At 45.5% G+C, this 18,274-nt stretch overlaps 1 long non-coding RNA gene across 1 annotated transcript; it reads right to left on the reverse strand.

The window, feature by feature from the left end:
• Positions 1 to 5,975: 5,975 nt before the first annotated feature.
• Positions 5,976 to 11,461, reverse strand: LOC105065259 (uncharacterized). The gene is made up of 3 exons (XR_834914.3): positions 11,241 to 11,461; positions 11,012 to 11,142; positions 5,976 to 6,153 (listed from the first exon to the last, which is right to left on the reverse strand). It is a non-coding gene; the product is annotated as an uncharacterized LOC105065259 (long non-coding RNA).
• Between the last annotated feature and the right edge of the window lie 6,813 nt (positions 11,462 to 18,274).

Below are 18,274 nucleotides of genomic sequence, written 5' to 3' on the forward strand. Positions count from 1 at the left end.
ATGTACAATATTATGTTGCAGGTGTATAATAAAGTGATTTGCAATTTTTAAAGGTTGCACTTTGGTTATAGTCCTTATAAAATATTGCCTACATTCTCTGTGGTGTCCAGTATATCCTTGTAACTTATTTTCTACCTAATGGTTTGTACCTCTTAATCCGTCCCCTGTTCTTGCCCCTCCCTGCTTCCCGCTTCCCACTGGTAACCACTAGTTTGTTCCCCCTGTCTGTGTCTGCTTCTTTTTTGTTATATTCGTGAGTTTGTGACACAGTCACTTATGAGTCAGTCCTGTGACTACGTGTCTAGCCAGAGCCACGGCCCTTAGAGGTAGAAAGGAACGGAGGCCCACGATGACATCGCTGCTGGCTGAGACCTCACAGGGCTGCCGCAGCTAGTCACGTGGCTACAGAGAAGCATGCTCCTTCCTCTCCAGGCTGCACACTGTCTCAGATCCCCCAGCAAGGCTGCTCGGGCCTTTACGTGACACAGAGTTCAGTGAGGCAGCTCCTGTATTCCCACCAGCAGCCTCCCTAGTGTCCCGGGGAGGGGGACGCTGACCCCCTGTGTCCCCCTCCCTGGCCTGGTGGCTGAATCTGCTGGCCCGCCCCAGACGCCTTGCCGTCCGGAAGAAACACTCGCGTGCCTTGCCAGCTGGTCCCTCCCTCCTCCACCCCATTCTGCCACACACACCTGTATGTGTCTGAACCGCAACTGTGGACCCAGGGGTCCCTCCCACCTCCTCAGCCCTTGTAACTCAGTGGGGACAAAGGGCATGAGGCTGGGTGGGGGATGTTGCCTAACTGGGCGCATGTGCTAAAGTGTCTGAATCCCGACTCTGACCAGCCTGGACCCCCAGGACACAGGGTTGACACATCCCTAGTTAATAATGAGATTCACCCACACTGTTAAGTAAATGAAGTTAAGAGGATAAAAGACCATTTTTGAAACCTCTGTTTGTTTAGTACAAGCCCCTAAGTTTTTTGTTTGTTTGTCTTTGTTTTTCGTTTTGTTTTTTCTTGTTTTTGTTTTGTTTTGTTTTGTTTTGTTTTTTTGGTCTCCTGATAAAGAGGGATCAGCATTTTCAAGTCAATCCAAGAAGCAACCGCTATCCATTCAGCCCTGAAAGGGGAAGTACAGAAAAAATGTGGTTTAAGAAAGTTATATTCTAGCTGAGGAAATAGATGATTTTCCCAGCTCTCCTCCTGTGGTTCTGACCACTCTCTGACTTGAAGTTCCTTCTTTACATAAAAGACTTAACTCATACGTGCCTCTGAGGCCCTGGGGAACAGGACCCATGTTGGACCCTCTCTGTGTCTCTCCCAGGACCCAGCCCAGGGCTTGGCTTAAAATAAACAGGCAATCATAAGAACTGAGAATGTTAGAGAGGGAAAGAGCGTCTGGGATCTGCCCAAGTCACTTCCCAGGTCAAAAAGCTTCAATGGCCCTCCTTAACATCAGGATAAATTTCAACCCCCTTGCCCAGACATTCACGGCTTTGAGGCCCCGGGACCCCAGTCCACCTCTCTGTCCTCATTTCCCATCATTCCCTGCCCCACCCAGGTTCCCGGTTCTCCAGCCCCCAGTCACACAGGTCTCAGTGTATCAGTCGGGGTTGATTTGGAGAAGCAGAACCACTAGGCGTGGTAGAGAATTGGGAAATATTAAAGGGAGTTGACTTTATGCAATTGTGGGAGTATAAGAGCGGCATAAATGGTTTATGCATAGCGGTGGCCTCTGCTCTGAGTGTCATGTCTGAGGCCAGCAGGGCAGACAATAGAGAAGGAAGATGGTCAGGAGTTGGGCAGAGCAAGGGCAAGCTGGTTCTCATGGGAACAAACTGGAACCCATGCTGTCTCTCCTTGCCTTTGAGCTTCTGGCTTCCATCGTGGGGTTGACCTGCAGGAGAAGTGGAGACTTTGCTGAAGAAATTGATCCAAGAGATGAAGAGATGGAGAAACTGATGGAGAAAAATCCAGTGGGAGCTGGAGCAGGTGCGCACCTGGCTGCTACATCACATGAGAGAGAGACAGAGAGAGAGACAGAGAGACAGAGAGACAGACAGACAGAGAGATCTACCCCAGCATGCGTGAGCTGCAACACTGCACGTCCTGATGGTCTGAGCGTAGACGCGGCTGCATTCACTTCCACTTTTCATACCTCATGCAGATTTCTCTTATGGCCAACCTCAACCCAGAGGAAATTCCAGAAAACGTCGTTGCAGCTCAGCTGAATTTGACCAGACACGCACTTCCCGAGCCTGTTTTCTTGGCCTAGAATGTTCTTCCCCATTCTCTTCCTGAATAATACCGACTCATCTATCAAGGCCCCAGCCAAAGAGCTCGCCAGCCCTCAAGGGTCTCCTGTCATCCCTGGGCCGACTTCATCAGCTCCTCCTCGCGCCCCGGGGATACTCAGGACAAGCCTCCATTAGCCGCCTAACATCTGTTCTAACATCTGTTCTGTGAGGCTGTGATCCGAGGGACTAGATCCTACTAAACATTATCTCAGTCAATCTTCACACCAGTGCTTTGAAATGAAATGTCTTTATTGTCTCCGTTTTACAGCCGAGGAAACTAAGATTCCAGGAAAAGCAGTCACTTGGTGATGCTCACAAGTGGGCAGGACTCAAACCTGATCCATCTGACTCGAGAGGCTGAATTCTTAATCAGCAAGCAGTTCTTAAGGTATTAAAGATACGGTGAGGGTGGCGTGACCAACCTCCCAGTTTGCCTAGGACTGGGGTTGGGTGGGGGGGGCCCGGTTATTGGAATGTTAACTTTTCAGTTTGAAAACTGGGTTAGTCCCAGGCAAAGGAGGACGAAGTTGGTCATCCTTGGCCAAGTGCTCTGGCTGTTCAAAGGTGGGCGTGGCACTGGGAAAGCCACGGAGGGGCCTGACAGAAGCACTGAAGTTGGGCCAGTCCCCAAGACCAGAATAAGAAGAAAGTGTTTGAATTGGCTTTATTTGTCTAATTTCTTCCTTCCTCAGGAACTCAGCCCTCTGGGTTATTTGGAAAGCCATCACAGTTCTCGGGTGGCTGGCTGCACGTGGAGCTGCGGTGGGAGATGGAGGGTCAGGAGCGCCTGCAATACAGTCTTCTTTTCTACAAAGTCCAGCATGAGCCCACGGCCTGGGGTCAAAACAGACTCACAGAGCCTGCACAGGCGGTGGTGGGCAGGGGGTCTCTGGGCTAAAGAAGCATCAGTAGAGTCATTAAGAGTGAAATCCTAGCCCCCTAGACATCAGCGTTGGGAGGAACTGCTCAGTCCAACCCCGTCGGTTCAGCTCTGGGAAGGGATGTATCCCAGGGCACAGAGCCAAAAGGAGCAGAGCTGGAGCGAAGACCCAGGTTTCTCCTGGGCAGGGGGAGTGGCCCGGCCTACTGCTGACTTCAGGCAAGTTGCTTCTTTCTGATGCACATTTTCTTTATCTGTGACGTGGGGAGAACTTCCGGGTCACATGAGAAACTCCAAGCCTTAGGACCATGCAGAGCACCTAAGAAGTGTCAGGGCCCTTCTTTAGCCACACCTCGCCCATAGCCTGGTGTCCGAGAGCCAAGCCCATTGGCCCAAGTGGGGAGTCTGTTACTTATCAGCTCTTTAATTAAGCAAGTTCTTTCCTTCTCTTGGTGTCAGACATCAAGTGAGGTAACCATGCCTCCTCCTGTGGTTACGGGTGATGAATATGAACAAAGAAAGTTGTCTTAACAGCTTTTATCTTAAGAGCTGGGAAGGGAGGAAAGCATCTTAAACATCTTGAACAGACTGTAGACACAGGGGAAGGCTTTGTTTGGAGCGAGGAGTTCTTGAAAGAGAGAACAAAAAATGGGGTGGGGGAAGGGAGAGGACGGAGGAGAGCCAGCACCCGGGTGGGGGGACCAGGCAGACTTCCAGGCAAGCAGGGGTGACCGAAGGTTGTAGAAGGTGATGCTTTGTCCCTCTTCCCCAGAAGCTGTTTGTAACACCGCCCCCTCTACCACCAAATCATCAGTAACACCTGCCAGTCCCATGAGTCCTCGATACACATGATGTGTGTGTGTTTTCTCCAGGCCAGGGAGAGAGGTCTCCTTCACTGAGCTGATATGAGCTGCCATGTATTGTGAGAGGAGAGATTATTTGGCGCAGGAAGGAATGAAAGGAGGTCCTACCCTCAGGAAGGCCTGAGAACCCTCTCTTCTAAGAAAAGTAGATTAGCTCAATGTATTTCTAAATTCCTGGCCCTCCTGATAAGTCTCCAGAAGCCCCATAATCAGAGAAAGGGACAGAACATGCCCTTAATCATTCTAGAAGTTGGAAAGGGAGGCCCCCTACCTCTGGGTGGGCTCCTGGAGCTGGGGATAAGGCTGTGGGGACAGGGCCCCAAGAGATATAGAAGCCTGGGCCCTCTCTCTCTGCCCCTGAGGGCCTTTGGGTGTGAGCACCGAGGTGTTGAGGCCTCGTGCACCAGTGGCAGAGCTCACCACAGTGGGGGCGAAGTTGCCAGCCGAGCACCCCCACTTTGGAAGGGTCACGGTGGCCTGAATCAGAACCCAGGCAACATGGGGCAGGAGTGGACAGACATGAGACTGGCACCCGAGTAGCGCCATGCGGTAGTACGTTGGCAGCAATGACAAGATGTTTGCAGCATCCCCAGAGCTCCCTGACAATCCAAGAGTGTGATACAGGACATCCTGCCAATGGGAGGTGAGAGGGGGTGTAACTGAGCAGGACCCTATGGGAGCCTTCCGGGATAAACCCCTTCTCCATCTCCTCTCCTGTAGCTCCTCTCTGAAGGCCCCAGATAATAGTACCTCATGCATATTGCCTGAGTTTTTCAGATGCTCAAAACCACCACCAAGTGGAAGAAATTAACTACCTGATGATCACGAGCACATAGCCCCCCAGACCTTCTGATGCCTAAGGATTGATCACCGTCAACCAATCAGAGAATTGTGCACAGCCGATCACAGACCCTAGGACCACCCCTCCCCCCATCCTCAGCTGGCCTTTAAAAATGCTCAGCTGAAAACTTTCAGGGAGTTTGGGGATTTTTTGGCTTGAGCCATGAGTTTTCCTTTCTCAGCCCAGTAACAAACCTTTGCTCCAAATTCTGTTCCGGTATTTTTTGGCGTCCCTGTGCGTTGGGCACATGAACTTGTGTTGAGTAACAATTTTGGTGACTCCAGCCTAGGAGTCTATGCCTGTGGCAGGTTGACCCTGGCCACAGGCAGCTCCTGCCTTGGGTCCCCAGGAGCTACCCAAGCTCATTTGGCTCTGGGGAACTGGAAGGGACCCTCCCTGACAGAGGTGAGCCACCCTGGCATGAGGCTGTTTGGAGCCAAGAACTGTCAGGAGCTACGGTCAACATTTGGTGTCGCTTGAGGGTAAGTCACTCCAGCTTGCGCAGGCTGGGAACTCTGTCCACTCCAGCTGGGCTCATTGCTAGCCGCTCTGGGTCTATGCTCTTTTGGGAGCCAGGCCACTCTGGAAGCCTCTGCCCGGGAGGGCAGGTGGAATCTTTGGGCTACACCTTGTCTGATCTTTTGTTTGTGGGACCAAGTTTGTTGTTTGCATGTGTGTGTGTTGTGTATCAGTACTTGCACCGGTTGGCTGAGACGTCTTTGGTGGGGAATGGAGCCTACATGAGACGACACCAGAGCATCCTTCCCCATTGCCTTGGCTTCGCCTGGGGCAGCCGTTTGGCTGGGAATTTTCCCTTTCGAGCCCTGGGGATTCGTTCCGCTTCATCTCTGACTGGGTGTGGGCTGGAGTTTTCCCCTTTCGGACTGACGGGTTGGGAATCTCCCTTTTGGGGGCTTGGGAACTGGGACCTTGAAAGACTGTTTTGAATTATTGTTTTCTTGCTATTTGAGAACGTCCGTGGTGAGTAAGCATGGATGAGCAAGGCCCTGGTCCGCCTTACAGTCCCTTCTAGGGTATATTTTACAAAACTGGGAGATCTTCAGCTATGCTCCCATAAATGAAAGAAAATGATAATTTTTTTTTTTTTTTTATTGTAACACTGTGTGGGCTCAGAACTCGCTAAGATCTGGAGAAGAATGGCCCCTAATGGGTCTACTGTTACATCAAAGTTGGCCTTCTGTGATTGCTTCAGCTTCCATCTTGTGTATGTGTGTCAGTATCTGGATCCAAATCCTGTTCTTGTCCTGGTTTTGCTGAAAGTAAGGCATGTGAATGTGAGCAAATGAGACATTTTATATATATATATATATATATATACACATATATACTTTTATCTATTACTGTTCTTTCTTTAAACTGAAGAGTAGATATTTGGAAATGGGGGGGGATCCCTGAAAATTCAGGGGGGCTGTATCCAGTAGGAAAGTAGGACATATGTTTTGAGTAAAAGAAGGTATGATGACTGGAATTGCACTTTGTTGAGAAAAAAAGTTTTTTTTTCCTAAAGCTGTTTGTTTTTAGACGAGAAAAAAATAGACAAACTAATATGGATACAGAAAGTTGTGAGAAGTTTGTAGAGACAGAACCCTAAAGAAGGAGTTCTATGCATAGTTGGGCTGAGATTAAACTTAATTAGGTAAATGGATTTTGTTGATAAAAGTAGGCTGGTGGGGGAGGGTACAGCTCAAGTGGTAGAGCGCACGCTTAGCGTGCACAAGGTCCTGGGTTCAACTCCCAGTACCTCCTCTAAAAATAAGCCCAGTTACCACCCTCCCCCAGGCCAAAATGAAAAAAAATTATACAATAATAGGTAAAATTTAAAAAAACGAAAAAGAAACTAATACATAAAAAAATAAAAGTAGGCTGGTGCAGGACTGGATTTGGTTCCTCTCTGTTAAGAGAACAAGTTTGCTTAGAATGCTTCGGATGACAGACTGCAGGAAACTTCTTGGTATTTTTGACAAACTTCTATCGAATTCTATTTAAAGTTCTTATGGCTTCAGCTGACTCGGGGGTGCTTTTGGAGGGCCCCTGGGGCACCTCAGAGAAAGATGTTTAAACTAACTAGGGTGGGCTGGTATGTTGAATTGCACGGGAGGCACTGTCAAATACTGATGAGCCTCCTTGGCTCGTGTGGTCGGGTGAACGCTGTTGATGCGGACATTCTAGAAATCGTGTGGCATTTCTGGAGTTTGGGTCTGTCCTGGTATGATGCCATGAGTCATCGTTCTGGTTGTTGGAATGTTGTGTGTTGATTAAGCGTCTTTGTCAAAATTATTGTGATTGGATCTTTTACTTGCCTTTTAGGGGGTTTTCTTACTCATAAGACAGTTGAGCGCATGCTTTGTGGGACTGCTTCATCTTCGAGAAGATTTGGGGCTCTGACAAATACAGGTTTCTTTTAAATTGGATTGCTTAGCTGTTGGATATTAAGAAGTCTAAAGAAAACTCCAAGTTCATGGAACTGTTAGTAAGAGGGATGGATTGCACAGGATTGAGTGAACTGATGAAAATGGTTGCAATTTTTTTGGTTTTGTCTGAAATATTCCTGGATTTTGATCTACTTTTTAAATTGAACTGTTTACCAAATGTTTGTCTCCCTATCAGTGCTTGTGTAACAACTGGGTGGAAGTGATAAAATGTATGGCCTATAAATTGTTTCCCTGTTAACGTACCTCTGAGCCTGTTCACAGTATCTGATTAGTTTAATTAGGCAACTATGAAGCCAGCCTAGCACCGAGGCACATGACCTGAACCTGGGACAGGAGCCATCACCCCCTAGTATTAAGGGACAGATATTTTGATCATCTATTGAAAAATTTATAATCAGAAGGGAAATGATGGGAAAATCTGCCACGTATTGAGGTAGGGGGACATCATTCTGGCTTATGCGTAGTTTGACTTAAACTTTACTGACCAAAAGTGGCCTGTTTTGTGGCCTTTTGGACACACACTGTATATCTGCTTCGGTCTGGAAGAGGGGAATGCATTTGAAAGTCTAAACGGAGTAGCTGTGGTTCAGATATCCAAGGTAAAACTAGGCGGCCATCGTAGATGTGATTGCAGATGCGTTCTGTATTGGTGAGAACTCTCATTTTCATCATCAATCAATCAGAATTGTGCGCAGCTGGTCACAGACTCTGGTACCCCTTCCTCAGCTGGCCTTTAAAAACACTCAGCTGGAGTGGGGAGGGTGTAGCTCAAGTCGTAGAGTGTATGCTTAAAATGCAGGAGGTCCTGGGTTCAATCCCCATTACCTAATTACCTCCCCCCACCAATAATGAAAATAAAGAAAAAACAAAACACTCAGCTGAAACCCTTCAGAAAGTTTGGGGTTTGAGGGGCATGAGCCATGGGTTTTCCCTGCTCAGCCCAGCAATAAACCTTTCTCTGCTCCAAACTCAGACATTTCAGCATTTTTTGGCCTCATTGTGCATTGGGCACATGAACAGTTGTGAAGTTGTAACTGAATTTGAAGAAGGGACATGGGATAGGATTTGCTGCCAGAGAGGGTGGAAGAGTCTATATTTGTCACCAGAACTTACAAGAAGAGGCTACTGGTCCCTCATGACACCTGGGGGTATCAGGGACAGGTACGTCCACCGGCCCAAGACGAGCACGCTTCCCTCCGCCCACTGCTGCTCCAGGTGTGGTCCTTAGCATCCCGTGGCATCAGGAAACTCAGAGACCTGACTCTCCAGTGAGCTAACCAGCCCCAGGCAAGAAGGAGGCCTTGGGGCAGGGCTCAGCTCCAAAACACGTGTCCTGGGACTCTGGAGCCAGGACACAGAGGGGGCAGGGACGGGGAAGCAGAGCAGGAGTGGAAGGAAATGAGCTGCCTGCATTCTGTGAAGGCTCAAAATGACTTATTAAAGGAAGCTCTTGAGGGTGGGGAAAGGGGGGATTGTGAACAGCCTTGCCAAGACAACCAGAGGTTCAAATGTGCACAAAGTCTATTTGTCTTGCAGACAGCCCATTTCTCCCACATTGGAGATGAAGAACTGCAGAAAAGATGTTTGAGGAGCCAACCAGAGTTCTGCACAGAGAAGCTAAGAATGGAAAATCATCACCTCTTGGGTTCATGGTTCCTTGCCTTCCAGAAGCCATAGCAACGTTCTTGGCAACCATGGCTCCCAGACCCCATAGATTTTCTGTGGTTGGAAGAACATGGACCCTGGAGTCAGGCCAGCCAGGGCTTGTGTCCCAGCTCCAGCACTTAGAAGCACTGCTTGGCCAAACTGCTTTACGTCTCTGAGCCTCAGTTTCCCTGTCTGTGAAATGGGGGTTATAATACTTGCCAGGTAGGGGCTGTTTTGGGGAATCAACAGAAATAGAATGTAGATCAGCTGTCACAATCATCCTTATTGTGACAATGCGTGAGCTTGAAACCTGGCCTAGAGTTGGCAGTCCAAAAATATCTGTGGGATGAATGGTTGTCAATCCGTAGAACTGCTGCCAAGTACACAGAATTCCTGAGGGATTTAGAATGGGTTCCCGTTGGTTGGTGGAGCAACTTTACATTTCACTAATGCATTGTTGTTACCATGGTTACTGTAGCTACAGAAAACTGCGTAGCTTCCAAAGAGCACCTGCATGCTTTCTCTTGTTCAGTTTCCTAGTGACTTGCTGAAATACGCATGATTATTCTTACCTTAAGAATAAGAAAACTGAAGTTCAGGGTCAAGGAGTGCATTGCACAAGGACACACAGCCAGGAAGCAGCACAGCTGGGATCACACAATCACCGAGGGCTTATTGAGATAGCACTGGCTTCAGCTCATTACATACTTTATCTAGTATAAGTCTTATAACTCAGGCATAATTAACCCCAAAGGGAGCCTTATAACATCCAGGTTCACATGGCCGGGGAGTGGCAGAGTCAAAATGAGAACCTACTTCTGTTTAATGCCAAAGCTTGAGCAAAAAGGGGAGAAGGTCATAGGGGAGAGGCTGGGGTGAGGGGGTGAGACAGAGCCCAGCTCAGAACAGAATTCCAGGGAGTCATACCCTTTATAGCAATTTCCCAATAGTCCCATTCAGGCTGGGAGCTACAGCCCTAGTTGGGGAAACTGAGGCATCTCAGCCACACAGGCTGTACCAGGTCAGCAACCACACAATCTAGAATTCAACAGATTCAATAAACCACAATTCATTCCTGAGTCTGTGGGCTGGTGGACTGGGCTGTCCTAGGGTCTCAGTGGTCTCAGGGATGGAACAGTGATTCAAGCTGAGAGGGACAGGAGGGGGACAATGATGTGTTCTATATGTTCTTGAAGAAAGTTGACTTTTTTGGGAAGACTCACTCTTGTGCCAGAGTTTCCCCAGTGTGTTTCCTGAAACATCTAGTTTCAAAAAAGGAAATTCTATCATGAAATAAGCTTGAGAAATGCCACGGCCCATCGCTGCATCTTGGATTGACAGTCTTCAGTATATTAAAGGCTCTGATAAGTCCTGTAGCAAAGGAATCGGTTGTCTTTTACTTAACCTGGAATTTCCTGCAAATACCTGATGGGAACATTTCTTCCTCATTTTTAAAGATAATTTTTTGAGGTAATCATTTTCACTAAGCTCTTGATTAAAATGCTGGAATGGCAAGTACTTTAAGAGGCACAGCATTTCTTAAAATTTTCCCTTTTTCTTATTTTTAACTGGAATGAAGCCTTAATTTTTGGCTCAGGAAATGGAAGTAGGCAGCCTCAGGACCACTGCACTGCATGATTTCAGGGGACTGTCCCAGCGTGGACTCCAGCAGAGCATCATTCTTTGTACTCCACGTGCTCTCTGTATGAACAGAGCCTCCTGGAGTTGTGTGAGGCAGCAGCCCTGAGCAGCATTTATCATCAAAAAGAGAGTATTCTGAGAGAGCCTCCTTATCTCTGGGACCTTTGTATGTTTCCTGTACTGCCTCGCAGGGGACATTTTCTAAGAGTAGGCACAAGTGAAACCTTATTTAGCACCTGGCTCTGGAGCCAAAGGAAAAGCAGCCAAGGCCAGACTCCCTCACCCTGTGGAAAAGAGGCAGGAAGGTCATCTTGCCTCTCAGTGCAGCCACAAGAAGCCGCGTGGACTGAGTTTGACACACAGCGGGTCGGGTAGGTCCTGCTGCCCTTACCTCCTCCCATGACAGCTCTGCCAGGGCCTGAAGTCCTCACTGTCAGAGTCACCATTTTGGCCCGTGGATAGTTTCCAGGCCACAAGCCTCCTTGCCCCCGAGAAGAAAGACCGTCTTGGGTCATATTGTCTCTGAAAAGCCAAAGGTGACATTAGTTAAGGTGTGGCCCAAAGAATTAACATGTGAGGTACTGGCAAATGTTGCAAGAAAAGAGCAGTTGCATGCTTACATAAGTTCAGGCTGCCTGGCATCCTGCAGACCCTGTGTGGAAAGTCACAGAACACAGTCCAGAGCTTCTGAGGGAGAAAGGCTTTGACTTATCTGTGCTTAGAACAGCTATTTATATTCACCAGGAATGGGAAACGCTAGGCATGGGAGACTTAGTCAACTATCTGTCAAGAACCACACGTACAGGAATGTGCCACGGGGACAGGGAGAAAGTTCTGCCAAGAACATGACCACGTGGACTCAGATGGAAGACAGACAAAAGCTCGAGTCTTGTCCCCCAGTTTAGAACGATGCAGCTTTGGGCAAGTTCCTGAACCTCCCCTGGCTTTGAATTCCTTGTCCATAAAATAGGGGAAAAAAATGAGTTCCTACACAGGTGGTTTTTGTGAGGAATTAAATGAGATTAGTGCACAAGGCAAGTGTTCAGTAAACAGTTGCAGCCATCATTACTGAGGTTGTTACTGTTTTTTTGTTACTGTTTATGGAGCTGGGATGGAGAGGGAGAGGTAGGTGGCAAGAAGTGGAAGGAATCATGAAAGATGTGGAGGGAAAAGACCAAACACACAGGCAGACCTTGGAGATCAGGTTCAGTTCTAGACCCACCGCAAAAGAGTGAGTCACATTAATGTTTTGGTTTCCCTGTAATATAAAAGTTATGTTTATACTATACTGTAGTCTATGAAGTGTGCAATAGCACTGTCTAAAAAAAAATGTATACCTTAATTAAATACTTTCTTGCTAAAAAAAAAAAAAAGCTAACCATCCTCTGAGCCTTCAGCGAGTCCTGGTAGTTACATCAAAGATCGCTGCTCAGAGGTCACAGTAACAAATATTATAAAGATCAGGAAAAAACTTGAAATGTTGAGAGAATTAGCAAAATGTGACACAGAGACATGAAATGAGCAAATGCCGTTGGAAAAATGGCGCTGACAGACTTGCTCAATGCTGGGTTGCCACAAACACACACACAAAAAAAAAATTACAGTATCTGCAAAGCGCAATAGAACGAGGTGCGCCTGTCCACTTCGCTGCCTTCGTCCCAGCATGCTGTAATCAGGGCTGGAAGAGGCTTCCCTTGCCTATGAAGTCAGAAAACTGAAGTCCAGAGACACAAAGAGACTCCGCAAATCAGACAATGAGTTAGTGTCGAGCCAAAAATTTATTCCTTAACTGTTCTCACTGAGCACCTACTCTGCTATGTGGAAGCAATTTGTACAAGTCAAGGAACATGTAGCACACACCAGAAATCTCAGGCTTGGAATTTATCTTCTAGAAACTTTTGCAAAATGTTTTCAAGATAAATATTGAGGGCAAACCAGAAGCTAATGGGATGGGCCGTTTACAGAGGGTAGGTGCAAATGAGGTTGAAAGAAGGGGAAACGGAAACAGGGGTGGAGGAGAGAAGGACCAGTGGCATTTCTCTGACTTTTGGCCAGCTCTGACTCAGAGGACCCTGGCAAGGCTTCACACACCCCAAAGCTAACTAAATAAATAGAAGCAACCCGGACATCAGGGGAACCTCCAAAGTTACACAAATAGTAACAAATGAACCCAAAAGTATGACAAATGAATAGCGTCACCACACTGAAGGCAACAGGGAAGAAAAGCACTAACTTAGGCAACTTTGGGAAACAGTTATTTTGACTGGATATAGACAGAAAGGCTGGAAGGCTAAAAACAAAAAGGACTGTACACGAATTTGTGTTCCAGCTAGTAACTGTTTTCACCGAAGTCTGGGTTAGCAATTCTGAAACTGCTTAATGTGTATCCTAGGACTGAGCAATTAAGTAAATGGATTGGGGAGTCAGATTTCACACTGTTGGAGAAAGGAGTTGGAAATAAGTAAAGGAGGAAGGCTAGAATGAATTCTGTGGTGCTGGAGTAGAATCAGAGGTATCAGTATGAACTCTTGGCCATCCATTCATTCATTCATTCATTCATTTATAGAGAGAGAGAGGGTGGCTATCCATCCATCCATTTATAGAGAGGGTGGCTATGTATCCATCCATCCATCCATCCATCCATATAGAGAGAGTGGCCATCCATCCATCCATTTATATAGAGAGAGTGTGTGTGAGAGAGAAACCTAGACAGCCATCCTCTCTATCTATCTAGAAGGATACAGATGTAAATATAAATGTGTGTATGCATGTGTAAGCATAAAATATACATACATAAAATATTTGCTAGCTCTGCCTGCTGAGAGGGCCTAGAATCGATGACACTCTGTCTTAGTCCATTTGGGCTGTCATAACAAAACATCAGACTGCATGCCATATAAACAACAGGAATTTATTCCTCACAGATCTGAGGGCTGGGAATTCGAAGATCTAAGTGCCAGCAGATCTGATGTCCGGTGAGGACCCACTTCCTGGTTCACAGACAGAGCCTGTCACTGTGTCCTCACATGATGGAAGGGGCCGGGAGCTCTCTGGGGTCTCTTTTCTAAGGGCTCTAACCCCCTCCACGAGGGCTCCAGGACCTCATCACCTCCCAAAGGCCCCTCCTAATGCCATCACCTTGGAGGGTCGGATTCCAATATGTGAATTCTGGTGAGGCTTGAACATTGAGACCACAGCACACCCCAATAGCAATGAGGGCACTGGGTGACCAGATTTTCATTTCTAAAGGCTATTCTCCAATAAAAGGAAGCAGGTCTCCTGGGAGAAATTGTTGATTCCAGGGTTAAGGAAGGGAAGATACAAGATAAGCCTGGAACATTTTGTGGTGTCAGAAAGCAAAGAAGGACTCAAAGTTTAAGACAACTTGAGCAACAAAATAAATAATGATGTTAATAGATTGTAACTCATGGAATAAAACAATTACTCAAGTTTTGGTGCTCAGTGACTAAATAGATGAGGGAAATGGGGAGGCTTTTTCCTACAGTAAATGTCCAATGAACAAACATAAAAGGAATAACAGAAATAGAAAATAACCATTGGGCAAACACCACAGTATTCACTGAGGCAGGCAAGAATCTTTGACAGATGCTAAAATCAGTGGGCCAGCGTGTGATGAGAAACAGGATATTTGCATCATCACAAGGTATCTCCCTATAAGACACTTATTAATTACAAAGGATAAATAGTCATTTTATGGGGGGAGAAATATGGCTGATGCCGTCCTGACCCAAGTGAGCAGAGTTTGCATCATGCCAAGTCATATGGACATCACGACGCTTCTGATATGTAGTACTGGGGAGACAGTATCACCCCCGTGGTATTCCTGCCCAAAATGCACAGCATCATTTAATCATGAGAAAATGCAAAATGAGGTACATGCTACAAAATAACTGGCTGAAACTTTCCAAAGCTGTCAAGGTCACGAAAGACGAGGACTGAGAAATTGTCACAGATTGGAGGTACCTGAGGTGACATGACAACTAAATACAATGTGGGATCCTGGACTGGATCCTACTAGAAAAAGGACATGAATGGGGAAACTGTAGATTCTCTTGTTTGTGTGATGTTCATTTCCTGATCTTGGTAACTGTGCTGGGATTATGTAAGATGTCAGCCTTAGGGGAAGCTGGAGGAAGAGCGTATTATTTTTCATAACTTTTCTGTAGGTCTAAACTTATTTCAAAAGAAAATATTTTTAAAAGACAAAAATAAAAAAAACGTTCTTGGCAGCATTTGCTGTGGTGAAAAACCATAAACAAGAAAAAGCGTTCATCAGAAAGCAATATTTATGTGCAGAGAGCTTTTTTTCCTTGGAAGAACCACAAGAAACCAACAATGGGAGAGAGATGTTGGAAAGAGAGTCTCCGTTTTCAAGGTGTGGCTGTACCATTTGCATTTTCTAACTGTATTTTTCAAACGTGATTTCAACATTGATTGGAAGATGGGATTATACGTTCTAGGACATTTCTATTTCCTCCTTTAAATTTCTTTGTATATATGTTTGAATCTAATTTTTAAAATTTTTTGGGGGGTGGGGAAAGGAGGTAATTAGGTTTATTTACTTATTCATTTATTTTTAGAGGAGGTATTGAAGATTGAACCAGCACCTTGTGCATACTAAGCATGCACCCTGCCACTTGAGCTATATCTTCCCCCCAAATCTTCTCTTTATCTTCTGTGGTTTTAATTGAGCATATAATATGGTTCCATTGTCTCCCCTCTCTTAGTATCTCAATTATGCTATTGTAAAATTTTTCTTTAGTGGTTCGCTTAGAGTGTGCAATATACATTTACAACTCATCTAAGTCCACGTTCAAATAACACTCACAGGTAGTGACGTTACCTTATAACATTGTATTCCCTGTCCCTCCCTCCTGTCCCTGGTAACATTGCTGTCATTCCTTCCCCTTAGCCATCTGCTACAATTACCCAGTACGTTTTTGCTATTATTACTTTGAACAGTTATCTATTAGATCAATTAAGAATAAGAACAACCAAAGATTTTGTTTTACCCTCATTTATCCTTTATTGTTTTTGTCTCTCTGTGTATATATATATGTATTTTTTAAAAATTTTATGTCATGTTTTTAAATTTTTAAGTTTTTTAATTGAGGTATAGTTGATTTACAATATTATATGTTTCAGGTGTACAACATAGTGATCCCAATTTTTACAGATTATACTCCATTTATAGTTATTATAAAATATTGTCTAGATTCCCTGTGCTGTACAGTATATCCTTGTAGCTTATTTATTTTATATATAGTAGTTGGTATCTCTTAATTCCCTACCCCTGTCTTGCCTCTCCACCCTTCCCTCTCCCCACTGGTAGCCACCGTTCTCTATATCTGTGAGTCTGTTTCTTTTTTGTTATATTCACTAGTTTGCTTTATTTTTTAGATTCCTCATATAAGTGATAACATACAGTTATTTATCTTTCTCTGTCTGAATTATTTCACCAAGCATAACACCCTCCAAGTTCATCCACATTGTTACAAATGGCAAATTTTCATTATTTTTCATGGCTAAGTAGTATTCGCGTGTGTGTGTCTGTCTGTCTGTCTGTCTGTCTGTCTGTCTCATCTGAAAAAACCTTTCTGGCTGGAGAGAGGTTGCCCCTGCCTAGTCAATTCTCAGAGATAACATAGACAGCCCAGCCAAGAGCCTGCCTTTCAAATGTAAACTAAGCAATCCAGGGCCCTCACCCTTCTAACTGGCTCCCACACCCTCAGAGATGGTCTCTTCCTCTGCCTTAATCATCCCAGGACCAGGTTCCAGGCAACCAGAGACTCCCCCAATAGCCCAACTACCCTAGCCCCAAATTATTCAAACTAGCCCATCTTACACCTTTGCTCTGCCCTGACGTGACTTTCCTGTGGAAATCCCAGTGAAAGCTGTGGCCTCAGTGCTCCCCTGTCTTTTTTTTTTTTTTTTTAAACATTTTTTATTGATTTATAATCATTATACAATATTGTGTCAAATTCCAGTGTAGCCATCTGTCTTGAATTCTGCCTCCTACCCACCCTGGTGTCACTCGCTTGTGGCCCTGCCTGGGGTGCATGCTTCCCGGCTCTAGGACATGTGACTGTAATAAACTGTTTCCCTGAGCCTCTCCCGTGTCTCCCCTTGTGGCCACACCTGACTGACCACATAAAAGAGTCACACACAGCCCTGACATACTTCTTTTCTTTATGTAGATTTGAGTTTCCCACCCGCCTCACTTCCCTTCTCTCCGTAGAATTTCTTTCAGCATTTCTTGCAAGGCAGGTCTGCTGACTGCAAACTCCCTCTGTTTTTGTTTGTCTGAGAGAGTCTTTGTTTCTCCTTTACTTTGCAAGGATAAGTTTGCTACACACAGAACTCTAGGCTGGTGGTCTTTTTTTCTTTAACATTTTAACTCTTTGACTTCACTCTCTTTGCACTTAACTCGTTTCTGATAAGAAGTCGAGTGTCATTCTTACCCTGCTCCTCTTCAGGGAAGGTGTTTTTGTTTCTGGCTTCTTTAAAGATTTTCCCTTTGTCTCTGATATTCTGCAGTTTGAGGATATGCTCAGGTGTCCATTTTGGGGGAATTTATCTGCTGGTTGTTCCCTGAGCTTTCCGGATCTGTGCTTTGGGGTCTGTCATGAACTTTGGCAAATTCTCAGCCAATAGAATGTCCAAAATTTCTTCACCTTTCCCTCTTTCTTCTCCTTCTGGGAGTCCCATTACACACCTGTTGCACCTTTTGTAACTGCCCCACAGTTTGAATATTCTGTTCCCCCCTTTTTTCCCAGACTTTTTCCCTTATATTTTTATTGAGATATAATTGACATACAGCACTCTATAAATTTGTGTATGGCATGATAATTGGAGTTACATACATCATGAAATTGAGGTGGGAAGCCCCCTAAGACCAGCAGGACCCCTAGGCAGGGCCACTGGCTCTCCTCCCAGCACCCTCCAGCTCCCTGGCCCAGAGGCTCTATCTCACTTTTTGCCTCTAAAACGGCTAACTTACACCTAGAATTCTATTGGTTCCCTGAGCTCACTTTCCTTCACTCCTGGTTGGTTATTACTCTCACTTCTGATTGGTCCACTTCCCTAACTTCTGATTGGTCCATTTGTAGTACTTCATTTGCATGGAGTTCACTCCTGATTGGTCTATTTCTACAAAACTTGTTCCTGGTTGGTCAACTTCTGTTGTACTTTATTTGCATATGATGTTGCAAAGTGTAAAACTGGCAGCCTATAAAAGGCCTGTGTAAACCTACAGTTGTGGTCCAGAGCTTGAAATGTTAATTCCTCTGGGCTCACTGGTGTAATAAACCTGAGTTCTCCAACTCTCCAAGTGTTGCTTGGTCTCTTGCCTGGATCCAGGTTGCTGTCACAACTGAGCTGTAACACCGAGCTGTAACACGTTTTTCTGCAACAAAATGATTGCCACCATAAGTTCACGAACATCCATCATCTCACAGATACAAAATTAAAGAAATAGAATATTTTTTTCCTTGCGATGAGAGGTCTCAGGATTTACTCTCTTAACAACTTTCATATATAACATACATCAGCTTAATTATATTTATCATGTTGTACATTACTTCCCTAACTCACTGATCTTATAACTGGAAGTTTGTACACTTTGACTGTCTTC

This window comes from Camelus bactrianus, chromosome 4, assembly GCF_048773025.1.
Source record: "Camelus bactrianus isolate YW-2024 breed Bactrian camel chromosome 4, ASM4877302v1, whole genome shotgun sequence".
In the NCBI taxonomy this organism is placed as follows: domain Eukaryota; kingdom Metazoa; phylum Chordata; class Mammalia; order Artiodactyla; family Camelidae; genus Camelus; species Camelus bactrianus.